Source organism: Salvelinus alpinus, chromosome 10 (assembly GCF_045679555.1).
Source record: "Salvelinus alpinus chromosome 10, SLU_Salpinus.1, whole genome shotgun sequence".
Classification (NCBI taxonomy): domain Eukaryota; kingdom Metazoa; phylum Chordata; class Actinopteri; order Salmoniformes; family Salmonidae; genus Salvelinus; species Salvelinus alpinus.
In genome coordinates, this window is record NC_092095.1 from 37,771,029 (window position 1) to 37,787,861 (window position 16,833).

General features: G+C 42.6%; 1 protein-coding gene across 1 annotated transcript in view; it reads left to right on the forward strand.

Moving 5' to 3' along the window:
- Positions 1 to 295: 295 nt before the first annotated feature.
- LOC139532039 (E3 ubiquitin-protein ligase RNF152-like) overlaps positions 296 to 16,833 on the forward strand; it is a 110,903-nt gene continuing 94,365 nt past the window's right edge. Inside the window, exon 1 of the mRNA XM_071329150.1 lies at positions 296 to 542. The gene's annotated coding sequence lies outside the window, so the exon portion shown is untranslated. The remainder of the gene's footprint in view (positions 543 to 16,833) is intronic.

Consider the following 16,833-nt stretch of genomic DNA (forward strand, 5'->3'; position numbering starts at 1 on the left):
ATATAATGGACAGGTCGTAGAAATTCAGTGAATAAAGAAATTCAGTGTAAACAGGAAACTGACAAATGTGAAGACCATTAATAAAAAGCCAACTTTCCCCTACTTGACTACGCAACGGATCACCTACATTGTGTCACACAAGTAGGCTCTCTCTACACATCGGAAGTGCTAAACTCAAATGGAATTGTTTCACAATACCAAGCAATTAAACAGAACGGTCTTCATAATGGAGGAGAATTAATATTAGAGGGCGTATCCATCTGTGCGGAGGCTGATATATCAAGGGTGAGAGAGCGCGGTGGGAGGGTCTTCGTTTGGTTGGTAGGAGCAGGCACACTGTAAACAACCACTCCGTGAAGTAGCCCACTCAAACTACATCAAGGCGAAACCAGCATTTTTAAAATCGCTGTCAATCCAGTGTAGTCTATACTCGTGCGACGGGGACAGCCCAGGTACAGACACAACATATCAAAGAGACACTGAAGCCGAATGTGGATTGCTGCTGTACTTTCAGTATAGATGACACACAGCGGATATATAAGGTGAGATTGAGATGATATTGTTGACGTGCATATTGTATGGTAGGCTTTATTGTTTGAGTAGTCTAAACAATATAAACTTATTTATCGGATAAGGCTACACATGTTCAATATCATACACTGTCTGCAGCTTGCTGCCCTCGTTAGCTTGGTGATTTATCCTTTCTCTGATAATAATGTTACAGGAAACGTTAACCATGTGTTATGACACCGATTGCTGCAATAACACATTGATTGCCCTATGGACAGAAACCTTTTATATTTTAAAATAATTTAGCCTACACATCAAGCTTCACTTTGGTTGACAAATAAGTGTATCATGCAATGCATTGATGGGGAGGTCAACATTCAAATATATAACGTTTTTTTAGAAAGCTAATTGGAATGTCAAAATTTCTACCCTGTTAATAGTGTTATGTAAAAACTGTGTTGCAGTCTTTTTGTAGTTGCTTCTATTTGACTTCAGAGCCCACTCTGCTCCCTCATACGGAGAGAGAAAAGAGAAAGATAGACAGACCATGACATAATAGGAAGGTTTTGCATTGTCTCCAGTCCATCGCATGATTTGCCTATTGCTTGTAGGCCTAGGATATAGAGTAGGGCCTAGTCTGATTTAATCAGGCTGTAATACACAATTAATTGGTATATATCTACAGGATGAAACGAATGCCTGCAAATTTGTGTAAATGTTCCTTACAAGCCAGAATGTTGAATACAATTAAATGTAAACTTATTCTACCGGGTGTCTGTGCGGTTTGTCCTTCAGCTGCTCGAAATTTGAGACAAAATATCCACAGGAAAATATATTGTTTACCCAACATTTTAGAGAGCCTGTAGGTATGTAGTTCGTTTTGGCAACTAGGTCAAATTTGTTATATATTAGATATTTTGTTTTCAATAGCTATTGAACCAAGCATGCCATGACAGTGAAATCCGAATATTGCTGTACATACCAATTTATTTAAGTTTTAATGTCATGTGCACATGTACGGTGAAATGCCTTCCTTGCAAGTTCTAAACCCAACAATGCAGTATTTCATATCAATGTAGTACTAAATATAACATAAGGTAGAACAAAAACACACAAGATATCAAAATAATAAATAAGAACATGAGAAGGTAAGAAGCTATATACATTACAGGGTCAGTTCCAATACCACATTTACAATGTGCAGGGATACTGGAGTGAAAGAGGTAAATATGTATAGGGGTAAGATCACTAGGCATCAGGATTTATGATAAATAGAGTAACAGCAGCGTGTATGTGTGCAGAGTCAGTATAAATGTGTGTGTTTATGTTGGAGTGTCAGTGTCAGTGTGCTTGAGTGTATAGAGACAGTGTAAAAAAACAAATACAAAGAACAACTCGGTGCATGTAGCCATTTGGTTGCTATTTAGCAGACTTATGGCTTGGAGATAGAAGCTGTTACGGAGCCTGTTGGTGTCAGACTTGATGCATCGGTACTGCTTGCTGAGTGTAAGCAGAAAAAACAGGCTATGGCTTGGGTGGCTGGAGTCATTAACAATTTTCCAGGCCATCCTTTCACACCACCTGATATACAGGTACTGGATGGCAGGGAGCTCAGTCCCAGTGATATACTGGGCTGTCTGCACCACCCTCTGTAGTACCATGCGATCGAGGGCAGTGCTGTTGCCATACCAGGCAATGACGCATCCAGTTAAGATGCTCTCAATGGGGCAGCTGTATAACTTTTTGAGGATTTGAAGGCCCATGCCAAATCTATCCAACTCCTGAGGGGGAAGAGGTGCTGTTGCAACTTCACGACTGTGCATTTGTGTACGGACCAATTTAAGTCCTTAGTGATTTGGACACAGAGGAACTTAAAGCCTTAATTGTGTATTACAGCCTGATTAATCAGGCTAGATAAAGAGAGTATTCTGTAGACGGCAATTAAGGCATTGATGGTGGATGTATGATATTGACCCTTTCAACATGTAAATGTTTCATAATTCTATCTAGTTTTTGGGGGGGCAAATAGCCCAATAATGTCTCTTTAGGAATGTTGGCGAGTTTACAAAAACTCATTAAGGTCCAAGTAGCTTATGTTATTTTCAAAGATAGACTGGCTCTGGCAACCAAAACAGCCAAATACTCCACCTAAACGGGAATCGATTCTCAATTGTGAAAGAATTGAAACATAAACCCCTTTACTTTCATATCACATATCAAAATAGCTACCTGGACTATCTACATTGACCGCCTTTTTGCACTAACTCATCACATACGCTGCTGTTACCATTTATCCATCCTGTTGCCTAGTAACTTTTCCCCTACCGTTGAATTCGGAAGTTTACATACACCTTAGCCAAATACATTTAAACTCAGTTTTTCACAATTTCCTGATATTTAATCCTAGTAAAAATTCCCTGTTTTATGCCAGTTAGGATTACCACTTTTTATTTTAAGAATGTGAAATGTCAGGATAATAGTAGAGAGACTGATTTATTTCAGCTTTTATTTCTTTCATCACATTCCCAGCGGGTCAGAAGTTTACATACTCAATTAGTATTTGGTAGCATTGCCTTTAAATTGTTTAACTTGGGTCAAACGTTTTGGCCCATTCCTCCTGACAGAGCTGGTGTAACTGAGTCAGATTTGTTGGCCTCCTTTGCTCGCACACACTTTTTCAGTTCTGCCCACAAAATGTCTATAGGATTGAGGTCAGGGCTTTGTGATGGCCACTCCAATATCTTGACTTTGTTGTCCTTAAGCCATTTTGCCACAAATTTGGAAGTATGCTTGGGGTCATTGTCCATTTGGAAGACCCATTTGCGACCAAGCTTTAACTTCCTGACTGATGTCTTGAGATGTTGCTTCAATATATCCACAAAATTTCCCGACCTCATGATGCCATCTATTTTGTGAAGTGCATCAGTCCCTCCTGCAGCAAAGCACCCTCACAACATGATGCTGCCACCCCCGTGCTTCACGGTTGGGATGGTGTTCTTTGGCTTGCAAGCCTCCCCCTTTTTCCTCCAAACATAATGATGGTCATTATGGCCAAACAGTTCTATTTTGTTTCATCAGACCAGAGGACATTTCTCCAAACAGTATGATCTTTGTCCCCATGTGCAGTTGCAAACTGTAGTCTGGCTTTTTTATTGCGGTTTTGGAGCAGTGGCTTCTTCCTTGCTGAGGAGCATTTCAGGTTATGTCGATATAGGACTCGTTTGACTGTGGATATAGATACTTTTGTACCTGTTTCCTGCACAAAGCACAAAGTAGATGTCTTAACCGATTTGCCAAAACTATAGTTTGTTAATTAACAAGAAATTTGCGGAGTGGTTGAAAAACGAGCTTTAATTACTCCAACCTAAGTGTATGTAAACTTCCGACTTCAGCTGTATATGTACATATTTACCTCAATTACCTAGTACCCCTGCATATCGACTCGGTACTGGTACCTCGTGTGTGTGTGTATATAGCCAAGTTATTTTTTACTTTTTGTTTATTTATTCCTTTTTAAATGTTATATATATATATTTTTAATTCTCTGCATTTCACTGTTAGTCTACACCTATTGTTTATTAAGCATGTGACAAATAACATTTGATTTGATAATTTCACAAATGCAAAATAGACTTACTGTACACTTTTAACCGGCTTTATCACAGTTGCAGGCAACAGTATTTTTCAGTTACCACACATTTCTGGCGACTTCTTCCGTGACACACAGGTGTTCGGAGCATGCTAGATAACTAATTAGCACAGGTGGTCGCCTCTGTCTTGCGTAAACAGGCGCTGTAACATGGAGATATGGCCGTATGGGAACACTAACCCTAACCATATAAAGGTGTGTAGTAATTTTTTTGAATATGATTTCTTGCTGATATGAAAGATAAGGACCTTATGCTTCCAATACTGTATGGCAAGCAAAGCGTGTTCACTTGCAGAATGAGCGTCGGGGCTCTTAACAAAGTCCCCTCGGGCCCTTAAGGTAGTTGGCGTATATGAATGGGGTCGGGGGCAAAAAGCTTTGATAAGATAATACTGAACATTTGAAAGCCTGTTTTAACAGTAAAGGATACTAATACAATCTGTAAATAAGAACCATTGATGGCATTGACTTGTAAGCATACTCAGAAATGACAAGGATAGCAAAACAAGATATTGTTTTCAAAACCAGATGTTTTAGAGAACCACGCATAGCAGAGAGATGCAACATTTGGGGGGAGATTTTCAGTTTCAACATTTCTTTAGCCTCATCCCTCAGCAGTTTACCAAAACAAGAGTTGGAGGTGTCCACTTTGCCCTTTGTTCCCAAACCCCTACTTTCTTTAGATAAATATATGGATACTATCCATTGGATAGTTAGGTTTCTTATGTGTTGACAAGTATTTTCCAATACAAATTAAAAGGCTGGATAGGTAAGAATGCTGGTGGTCTGTATTTTTTTTTAGGGTCACAAAGGTGGGCATGGCACTTTGGTCGATGTTTTTGCATGCACAGTAGCTGAGGTGTGATGTCAGTGGGAGTATTTAAAAAAATATATAATCATTGAGCAGTGATTGACACCCAGTCTTATTTAATCAATGGGTTGGTGGGAGGACATATGACAAAGAATACCAATTAGATTCAGGTTTCAGAATGAATATGCCTCTGTTGATCTTACAGTTGGATAATCTTATGAATAAATAGAGAAATATTCAATGCTAGGGTTATTATCATCTCTTTCATCCATCCTTCTATATTCACACCCTTCAGGTGTTTGTCTAACATCTCCTGGGATCCTTCCTCCCTTTCTCTCCTCCTACTGTTCTTAATACAGACTTTCCACCCAACTCTCTCTTTCTCACCACCCCTCTCCCTCTCTTCATTTCTCCCTGTGTCTCTAGGTCTCTCCCCCCTCTCTCTCGGTCTCTCCCCCTCTCTCTATCTCTCCCCGCTCTGTGTCTCTAGGTCTCCCCCCTCCATCTCTACCTCTCTCTCTCTGTCCCATTTTCCAAAACTGCTCCACCACCTCCACTGTCCCCTTCATTAATTTCTCCTTTCCCAAGATGGCTTTCTCAGTACCTCTCCTCCTCCTCCTTTTCTCCTCTCTTCCCTACATTTGCATCCTGGCGCTACGCTCCACGCGTCTGGCTGGAGTCAGATGGCTAATTGTGTCCCATCTGTTGGGAGAGGTCTGTGCTAAATCCAGGCTAAGGCCCTATTCTGAGATGAAGGACAGTCTCTGAGGAGCGGAGTGGCGAAACAGATTTCTACTTTTCAATTCATATTACCTCCTTGCCTTACCTTTCGTTGTGGCTGGCAACATCACATTCTTGGTCCACAGCTCAAATTGATTGTAAATATCACAGTAGCCTATAACCAGTAAGAAAAAAATATTTAACAATCCTATCAACTTTTCTTCTAAAACATGTTACAATGGTTAATAATGCAACAATTCACAAGCATGTGCAGACAATTTAAAAGGTATATTTTCTCATCCGTACACATTCAATTAGCTAACAATACACAGCTAAATCCTGCTAGCTAGCTAACTAACTCTATGCTTAATGATCAAGTAACGGTTACCCCCCCCATATGGATGACACTGTTTGCATACAGCGTCATTCATATTATAATATAGGCTACACAACTAGGTAACTTTAGTTAGCTAAAGAAAATAATTTCTGCATCCTCACAAACGTTGTGGCTGTAGCTTAATGCTAATGTTCAGCTGAACCATAGCTGGAAAGGGGAGCTCTTAGGCTTACACTGGCTACAGTATTAAAGTTACCTTAGAACAAACCAGGCTTAATTTTATCAATATCATGGAAATCATTACAGGGCTGGACATTGACTTTGTCCTTTGGACAAGTAAGACTGGTTATTTATTTTTTTGGTCTGAAAGCTCAAGTCAATTGTCCCCCTAAAATGAATGGTCTGTACACCGTGGGCCAAAAAGGTGACTGAAAATTGTCTTTTGGATGAAGGGAACCACTTCACAAAATACATTTAATTATTATCAGTGGTATTGACAATGGAAGGCTGCTGGTCTCTGATCCCTGTATTATATCTCCTGCCATTGTGGCTTTGAGCAATGCACTTAGGGAAAACCAGCCACGTCGCAGACACCAACATCTTTCTTCCGGACAAGCTAAACACCTTCTTCGCCCGCTTTGAGGATAACACAGTGCCCCCGACGCGGCCCGCTACCAAGGACTGTGAGCTCTCTTTCTCCGTGGCCGACTCGAGTAAGACATTTAAGCGTGTTAACACTCTCACTGCTGCCGGCCCAGACGGCATCCCTAGCCGCATCCTAGCCGCATCCTAGCCCAAGCCGCATATTCAACACCATAGTACTCCATAGTAGCACCATAGTAGTTCATCATTAAGCTTGAGGCCCTGGGTCTGAACCCCGCCCTGTGCAACTGGGTCCTGAACGTCCTGACAGGCCGCCCCCAGGTGGTGAAGGTAGGAAACAACACCTCCACTTTGCTGATCCTCAACAGTGGTGCCCCACAAGGGTGTGTGCTCAGCCCCCTCCTGTACTCTCTGTTCACCCATGACAGCGTGGCCATGCACGCCTCTAACTCAATCATCAAGTTTGCAGACGACAATAGTAGTAGGCCTGATTACCAACAATGACAAGACAGCCTACAGGGAGGAGGTGAGGGCCCTGGGTGTGTGGTGCCAGGAAAATTACCTCTCACTCAACGTCAACAAAACAAAGGAGCTGATTGTGGACTTAAGGAAACAGTAGAGGGAGCACCCCCTCATCCACATCGACTGGACCGCAGTGGAGATGGTGGAAAGCTTCAAGTACTTCGGCGTACACATCACTGACAAACTGAAATGGTCCACCCACACAGACAGTGTGATGAAGAAGGTGCAACATCACCTCTTCAACCTCAGGAGGCTGAAGAAATTTGGCTTGGCACCTAAAACCCTCAAACTTCTACAAATGCACAATTGAGAGCATCCTGTCGGGCTGTATCACCTCCCGGTACAGCAACTACACGCCCGCAACCGCAGGGCTCTCCAGAGGGTGGTGCTGTCTGCCCAACGCATCATTGGGTGCAAACTACCTGCCCTCCAGGACACCTACAGTGCCCGATGTCACAGGTAGGCCAAAAGGATCAGGGACAACAACCACCACCCTGCTATCATCCAGAAGACGAGGTCAGTACAGGTGAATCAAAGCTGGCACCGAGAGACTGAAAAACAGCTTCCATCTCAAGTCCATCAGACTGTTCAATTGCATTAATTAATAATTAATAATGTTTACATATTTTGGATTACCCATCTCATATGTGTATATACTGTATTCTATTGTACTACATCTTAGTCTATGCCACGCTGACATTGCGCCTCCAAATATTTATGTATTCTTAATTTCATTCCTTTACTTACATTTGTGTGTATTGTTGTGAAATTGTTAGATATTACTTGTTAGATATTGCTGCACTGTTGGAGATGGAAACACAAGTATTTCACAACACCCGCAATAACATATACTAAACACGTGTATGTGATTTTGATAATCCCCCACAAAGTAAAATACTGCACTGAAGGATACTGTATAAAACACATGTGGTCTGCCAACCATCCATCTGGAGAGCTATTGTGTGTGCTGGCTCTTGACTCAACCTTGCTCTAACACACCAGAGTCATCGTATCAAGGTCCTGTTGAGCAGCTGATTTGTGGGGTGTTTGAGCAGGGCTGGGGAAGAAGCCTGCACACCCAGTATCTCTCCTGGACTCTCCTGGATAATGGTTGGCCACCCTGCAACATTACAATTCCCACCAAAATACTTTTTAAGTCTTTTCTAAAAGAATTCCCTCACTCAATGAACCAGGGATCAAGTGGCTAAAGTGGGCTAGGTAGCTAACTAAGATGTTTATCTATTTTTAAGTCTTGAATATTCAGTGTTCAGGCCAGGGATATATTAACAGTATAGGCATTAGGCTACTTGTCAATTATGCTATTCTAATATATATATTTTTTTACTTTGTCAGAATTACATAGCCACTATTAAATAGAGGAGAATCCTAGCCAATTTTGAGCACTTGAGAGACTATTTTACAACTGGAGTATGCAGCATTGGTTTCATCAACTGCACACCTGTATCAACTGTTTGTCGGCCATTTGTGGTTATAGTCTACATGAGTGCTGGTGGAAAGTTATTTTAGGACTTCAGACATGACAAGGACATTAATACATGCTAATAGCTAAATAGTTAACTAACGAGTTAGCCAATTCAATACATAGTGTAGTTTGGATGGTTATCTAGTTAGTCTGTTTTAGGCTTTATCATTATTGTACCTGCTCGCTCTCTCCTCTGGCAATGGCCCACCTGTACACATGCAGGTGAGCTATACTACAACTGGGCAAATAACTCATGAACTAGCAATGAATATCAACAAATGTGCACTGGCAGCTAGGTTCACTTTGATCTCAAAAACGCATCTTGCGACTGCATGATTGAAAGACCGCTCGTGCCTGTCAATGCAGGCCACCAATAATTATATTCCAATGTGCTGTGAGATCTGTCAATGCAGGCCTACAATTATATTCCAATGCGCTCTGCAGAGAGTGGGAGGTAAGTGCATAACACATCATATCCGAAGGACACTTTGGCTGTGTCTAGACTTGAAAGTTCATATATTTTTGTATTGTGATAATGGAGTTCTGATCATGGAATTCCGAACACGTCATGAATCTACATTAACATTTAAATGTGTCCACCATGTCCACGTTGTGTCCATTCCCGATCTATATTCAAGTGCCAGTATGCATTCTACAAACTGTGGAATAGGCAACATATGATAATAACATAACAACTGATGGCAGTAGCTAACTACTGTAGCTAAGTAGCCAGCTAACCTCTGTAGCTAGCCATCAAGTTAGCAAGCAACACTAAAGGGATTGCAAATAAGTCTCTCATAATTTATTTCTAAATATTAGCTAGCTGGCTAGCATTTGAGGCCGGAAAACACGTTCCCCACACTCTAGGAATGTATTTCCTCCAACATTATAATGAAAGGGTGCCTCTCGGGCCCAAAACACATGTTTTCTGGAGACTTGTGGGAGGAATGCTGGTGACGTTGCCCACTATGTGATTTTGGTAGCCTGATTGCATTCAGACTAAGGAAGAATCTCCAAAAAATGACAAATCTGAACACAATCGGACCGCAAAGCGACTTTTGTGCGTCTTGACCCGTCTTTTCAATGAGCTCTTCGTATTCTGATAGCAGAAGTCGCATGTAATGTCAAGTGTAGATGACCTTTGATACAATTCTGATCGGAGTAGCCTAATTGTCTGATATGGCATTTTTGCATAATGTTTTTTTACATGTCCAATCAAACAACTTAATCCCGTAATCTATAATCTGCTTGTCCGGCAATTGTTTTTACTTGCCCTGGGCAAGCGGACAAGCGTTAATGTGGAGCCCTGCATCATATGAAGTAAAAGCAAATTGCTATAAAGACATTTGCTGTAAGAGTGCTGGCTCAACAAGATATTTCTGTTTACACTGCCCTGCTTAGAGGGGAGCAATTGTCGGACGAGTGTTGTGTGTTGAGTGTTGTGTGAGTGATGTCTGTAGAACGTTGTGCCTTTGTTGCATTATTCAGAGTGGCTCTGAGGAAGTACAGTTCCCGCTCAGCCCAGTCAAAACTGTTCGCTGCTCTGGCACCCCAATGGTGGAACAAACTCCCTCATGACGCCAGGTCAGCGGAGTCAATCACCACCTTCCGGAGACACCTGAAACCCCACCTCTGTAAGGAATACCTAGGATAGGATAAAGTAATCCTTCTAACCCCCCCCCCCCCTTAAAAGAGTTAGATGCACTATTGTAAAGTGGTTGTTCCACTGGATATCATAAGGTGAATGCACCAATTTGTAAGTCGCTCTGGATAAGAGCGTCTGCTAAATGACTTAAATGTAAATGCTAAATGACTTAAATGTGTGCTACCTCTGTAGGTGGCGGTCAAGACGTGACAAGTTCATACATTTACATTGCATTATGTGTACCTGAAGGTATTGTTGCTAAAATTCTAAGTGTGAAGACCCTCTCATTTGTGTCAGGATTTTTACCATATTGACTAAGTTCTGCTGGGGGCAATGGCACCATGTTAACCATTTCCAGTGGGCTCAGATTCACAGATACACATCTTAGTTTTTTTCTAGTTCATGGACTCTTACTTGAGCTGTTAGGCTTGGGATGTGATCGAGACATTCCTGTGGCATTGACTGACTTGACAGAAATGTGCAAAATAATGCTCCCTCCCTCTCCCATTCTGTAATATTTTGTACATGTATCAACGAGTTGTATTGGTAACCTCACTCCTCAGCTTGAAATGCCTCCACCTGCACCATCATGTTCTTGTTAGCGTTGTTGAGGGCAGAAATGCGTGTTTGTGAGACAGAGGACACGATCAATCCCCAGTGAGTGAGGGAGATACAGTATACTGTTAATCAAGCAACAGAGCCCCATTACATAAGGATTGGGCTGAAGTGCAGACAGATCAAGACTTCATTCTTTCTCTCTCTCAAATTCTCGCTGCTTTATTGGCATGAAAAACATTGCGTCAATATTGCCAATGGAACACTGTATACAATATACATTGTAAAAATTTGAGGAATTATAATAAAATATAAAAATTATACAAGTAACAGTCAATAGTAGAAATATACACTGCTCAAAAAAATAAAGGGAACACTTAAACAACACAATGTAACTCCAAGTCAATCACACTTCTGTGAAATCAAACTGTCCACTTAGGAAGCAACACTGATTGACAATAAATTTCACATGCTGTTGTGCAAATGGAATAGACAAAAGGTGGAAATTATAGGCAATTAACAAGACACCCCCAATAAAGGAGTGATTCTGCAGGTGGTGACCACAGACCACTTCTCAGTTCCTATGCTTCCTGGCTGATGTTTTGGTCACTTTTGAATGCTGGCGGTGCTCTCACTCTAGTGGTAGCATGAGACGGAGTCTACAACCCACACAAGTGGCTCAGGTAGTGCAGCTCATCCAGGATGGCACATCAATGCGAGCTGTGGCAAGAAGGTTTGCTGTGTCTGTCAGCGTGGTGTCCAGAGCATGGAGGCGCTACCAGGAGACAGGCCAGTACATCCGGAGACGTGGAGGAGGCCGTAGGAGGGCAACAACCCAGCAGCAGGACCGCTACCTCCGCCTTTGAGCAGGAGGAGCACTGCCAGAGCCCTGCAAAATGACCTCCAGCAGGCCACAAATGTGCATGTGTCTGCTCAAACGGTCAGAAACAGACTCCATGAGGGTGGTATGAGGGCCCGACGTCCACAGGTGGGGGTTGCTTCCTAAGTGGACAGTTTGATTTCACAGAAGTGTGATTGACTTGGAGTTACATTGTGTTGTTTAAGTTTTCCCTTTATTTTTTTGAGCAGTGTATAAAAGGCTAAACATGAAAAATGAAACTACAACTAACTTAACTGTTATCTTCAACATTACATCAGTACTACAACTACCGTCATCATCATCACTACTACTACTACCATCATCATTCAACTGTTATTTTTACCATCACCCCTACTACCCATACCACTACTATTTGGAATAATAATCACAACAATCATAATAATAATACTAATAGTAATAACAATAATACAAATAATTAATATTACTGCTTACTATGCAGATATTATTATTCAGTGTCCCTCAGCCTATGGCAGGCAAATACATATTTGGCTGGAAGAGGAGCCGTTGCTCCTTCGCCCATGAGTATTTTTAGCTTTTTTTCTGGGTTTAATAAATACAAATCTGGAATAAATATAGTAGTTTCTGTGAATAATTAATGTCTTGGTGACATATTTCTCACAGTAAAGGAGAAAGTGCATCTCTGTTTCTACCTCCCCTCTCGTGTAGACCACATACACCCTCTTTGGGTAGCCATGTTTTTTTCAGTCTGCCAGTTTCTATTGCCACAGCTATTTCAAAGTCTCCAGAGATGTTCGATCGGTTTCAAGGCTGGGCTCCTGCTGGGCCACTCAAAGACATTCAGAAACTTGTCCCAAAGCCACTCCTTTGTTGTCTTGGCTGTGTGCTTAGGGTCCTTGTCCTGTTGGAAGGTGAACTTTTGCCCCAGTCTTTGGTCCTGAGCACTCTGGAGCAGGTTTTCATCAAGGATCTCTCTGTACTTTTCTCCCTTCATCTTTCCCTCGATCCTCACAAGTCTCCCGGTCCCTGCCGCTGAAAAACATCCCCACAGCATGATGCTGCCACCAACTTGCATCACCGTAGGTCTGAGAGTTTTTAGTTGCCTTTTTGCAAACTCCAAGCGGGCTGTCATGTGCCTTTTACTGAGGAGTGGCTTCAGGCTGGCCACTCTACCAGGCCTGATTTGTGGAGTGTTGCAGATGGTTGTCCTTCTGGAAGATATTCCTATCTCCACAGAGGAACTCTGGAGCGCTGTCAGAGTGGCCATCAGGTTCTTGGTCACCTCCCCGATCAAGGCCCTTCTCCCCCGATTGCTCAGTTTGGCGTGGTCGGCCAGCTCCATTTAAGATTGATGGAGGCCACAGTGTTCTTGGAGACATTTTTTAGGTACCTTTCCACCGATCTGTGCTTGTCTCAGAGCTCTACAGACAATTCATTTTTACTTTTTTGCTCTGACATTCACTGTCAACTGTGGGACATTCAATAGACAGGTGTGTGTGCCTTTTTCCAAATCATGGCCAATCAATTGAATCATGTTCAATCAATTGAATTTACCACAGAAGGACTCCAAGTTGTAGAAACATCTCAAGGATGATCAATGGAAACAGGAATCACCTGAGCTCAATTTTGAATCTCATAGCAAAGAGTCTGAATACTTATATGAATAAGGTATTTGATTTTTACATTTCTGGAAACTTGTTTTGTCATTATGGGGTATTGTGTGTAGATTGAAGAGGAAATTATTTTATTTAATCCATTTTAGAATAAGGCTGCAATGTAACAAAATGTGGAACACACTGTAAATATGGGTTGTATTTACAATGGTATTTGTTCTTCACTGGTTGTCTTGTGGCAACAGGTCACAAATATGGCTGCTGTGATGGCACACTGGTATTTCACCCAATAGATAAGGAGTTTATCTTTCTGGGTCTATGTAATCTGAGGGAAATATGTGTCTAATATGGTCATACATTTGGCAGGAGGTTAGAAAGTGCAGCTCAGTTTCCACCTCATTTTGTGGGAGAGTGTGCACATAGCCTGTCTAATCTTAATGGGGTTGATGTGCAGGCCAGTTACACCACTCCAGCCGACGCTTAGCATTGCGCATGGTGTTCTTAGTCTTGTGTGCGGCTGCTTGGCCATGGAAACCCATTTTATGAAGCTCCCGATGAACAGTTCTTGTGCTGAAAAAATCTGAAAAGTATCAGAAAAGTTTGTAGAAACATGTCAAACAATGTTTATAATCAACCCTCAGGTTGTTTTTAGTCATAATAACTTATATTTCAACCGGTCAATAGCTTCGTCAATATAAAAGGAAAACAAGAAAGGCGCACTCTCGGTCGTGCGCAGGAAACAGCTCTGGGGACATTCCCAGACCACTCATTAAGAGTGGTCTTACTCCCTCATTTTTCAAAATACAAGCCTGAAACAATTTCTAAAGACTGTTGACATCTAGTGGAAGCCATAGGAAGTGCAATTTGAGTCCTAAGTCATTGAAATCTGTATAGGCAGTCAATGGAATACTACAAACATAAAAATCCCACTTTCTGGATGGATTTTTCTCAGGTTTTCACCTACCATATCAGTTCTGTTATAATCACATACATAATTCAATCAGCTTTAGAAACTTCAGAGTGTTTTCTATCCAAATCTACCAATTATATGCATATCCTAGCCTCTGGGCCTGAGGAACAGGCAGTTTACTTTGGGCACGCTTTTCATCCGGAGGTGAAAATAGTGCCCCCTACCCTAGTGAGGTTAACCGGGGAAGCTATAGTAGCTTAGAATTTTGACAAACGGACTTGTTAGAATCAAATCAAATTTTACTGGTAACATATACATGTTTAGCAGATGTTAATGCAAGTGTAGTGAAATGGTTGTGCTTCTAGTTCCGACAGTGCAGTAATATCTAACAATTCCCCAACAACTACCTAATACACACAAATCTAAAGGGATGGAATAAGAAGATGTACTTATAAATATATGGCTGAGCGAGTGCCGACCGGCATAAGGAACGATGCAATAGATGGTATAAGATACATTACTCATATCATATGTATGTCCTGTAAACATTATAAAAGTGGCTAATTGCTGTTTAACACTCTGATGGCCTTGAGATAGAAGCTGTTTTTCAGTCTCTCGGTTCCAGCTTTGATGCACCTGTACTGACCTCGCCTTCTGGATGGTAGCGGGGTGAACAGGTAGTGGCTCAGGTGGTTGTTGTCCTTGATTATCTTTTTGGCCTTCCTGTGACATCGGGTGCGGTAGGTGTCCTGGAGGGCAGGTAGTTTGCCCCCGGTGATGCGCTGTGCAGATCGCACCATCCTCTGGAGAGCCTTGCAGTTGAGGGCAGTGCAGTTGCCATACCAGGCAGTGTGATACAGTTGTGCCTTCTTCACCACACTGTCTTTGTGGGTGGACCATTTCAGTTTGTCTGTGTATGCCAAGGAACTTAAAACTTTACACCTTCTCCACTACGGTCCCTTTGATGTGGATAGTGGGAAGCTCCCTCTGCTGTTTCCTGAAGTCCATGATCATCTCCTTTGCTTTGTTGACATTGAGTGAGAGGTTGTTTTCCTGATACCACACTCCAAGTGCCCTCACCTCCTCCCTGTAGGCTGTCTCGTTGTTGGTAATCAACCCCACTGCTCTTGTCGTCTGCAAACTCGATGATTGAGTTGGAGGTGTGCATGGCCACGCAGTCATGGGTGAACATGGAGTACAGGAGGGGCTGAGCACGCACCCTTGTGGTGCCCAAGTGTTGAGGGTCAGCGAAGTGGAGATGTTGTTTCCTACCTTCACCACCTAGGGGCGCCCTGTCAGAAAGTCCAGGACCCAATTGCACAGGGTGGGGTTGAGACCCAGGGCCTCCAGCTTAATGATGAGCTTGGATGGTACTATGGTGTTAAATGCTGAGCTGTAGTCAATGAACAGCATTCTTACATAGATATTCCTCTTGTCCAGATGGGATAGGGCAGTGTGCAGTGTGAAGGCGATTGCATCGTCTGTGTAGCTGTTGGGGCGGTATGCCAACTGAAGTCAGTCTAGGGTGGCCGGTAAGGTGGAGGTGATATGATCCTTGACTAGTCTCTCGAAGCACTTCATGATGACAGAAGTGAGTGCTTTGGGGCGATAGTCATTTAGTTCAGTTATCATTGCGTTCTTGGTGGCCATCTTGAAGCATGTGGGGACAGCAGACTGGGATAGGGAGCAATTGAATATGTCCGTAAACACACCAGCCAGCTGTTCTGCGCATGCTCTGAGGACATGACTAGGGATGCTGTCTGGGCCAGCAGCCTTGCGAGGGTTCACACATTGAAATGTCTTACTCATGTCGGCCACGGAGAAGGAGATAGGGGGGCCGCAGTCCTTGTTAGCGGGCCGCTTCGGTGGCACTGTATTAACCTCAAAGCGGGCAAAGAAGGTGTTTAGTTTGTATGGAAACAATCCGTCGGTGTCCGTGACGTGGCTGGTTTTCTTTTTGTCGTCTGCAATTGCCTGTAGACGCTGCCACATACGTCTCGTGTCTGAGCCGTTGAATTGCGACTCCACTTTGTCACTTTGTCCCTATACTGACATTTCACTTGTTTGATTGCCTTGCAGGGGAAATAACTACACTGTTTATATTTGGCCATATTTCCAGTCCTCTTTCAATGGTTATATCCGGTGGTTCGCTATTTCAGTTTTGCGCGAATGCCGCCATACATCCATGGTTTTTGGTTAGGGTAGGTTTTAATAGCCATAGTGGGTGCAACATCTCCAATGCACTTCCTAATAAATTCACTCACCGAGTCAGCGTATAGATCGATGTTATTCTCTGAGGCTGCCCGGAACATTTCCCAGTCCGTGTGATCAAAACAATCTTGAAGCGTGGATTCCGATTGGTCAGACCAGCATTGAATGGTGGTCTAGTCACTCAATCAGGATGTACCCTGATTGAGTTTCTTCCTATAGGATGGTAGGAGCAAGATGGAGTCGTGGTCCCTATACAGAAAGGGGGCATCCTTTGACAGTGCCAGGTTTAAAGTCACTGAGCTCTTCAGTAAGGCCATTCTACTGCCAATGTTTGTCTATGGAGATTGCATGGTTGTGTGCTCCATTTTATGGACTTGTCAGCAACGGGTGTTGCTGAAATAGCCG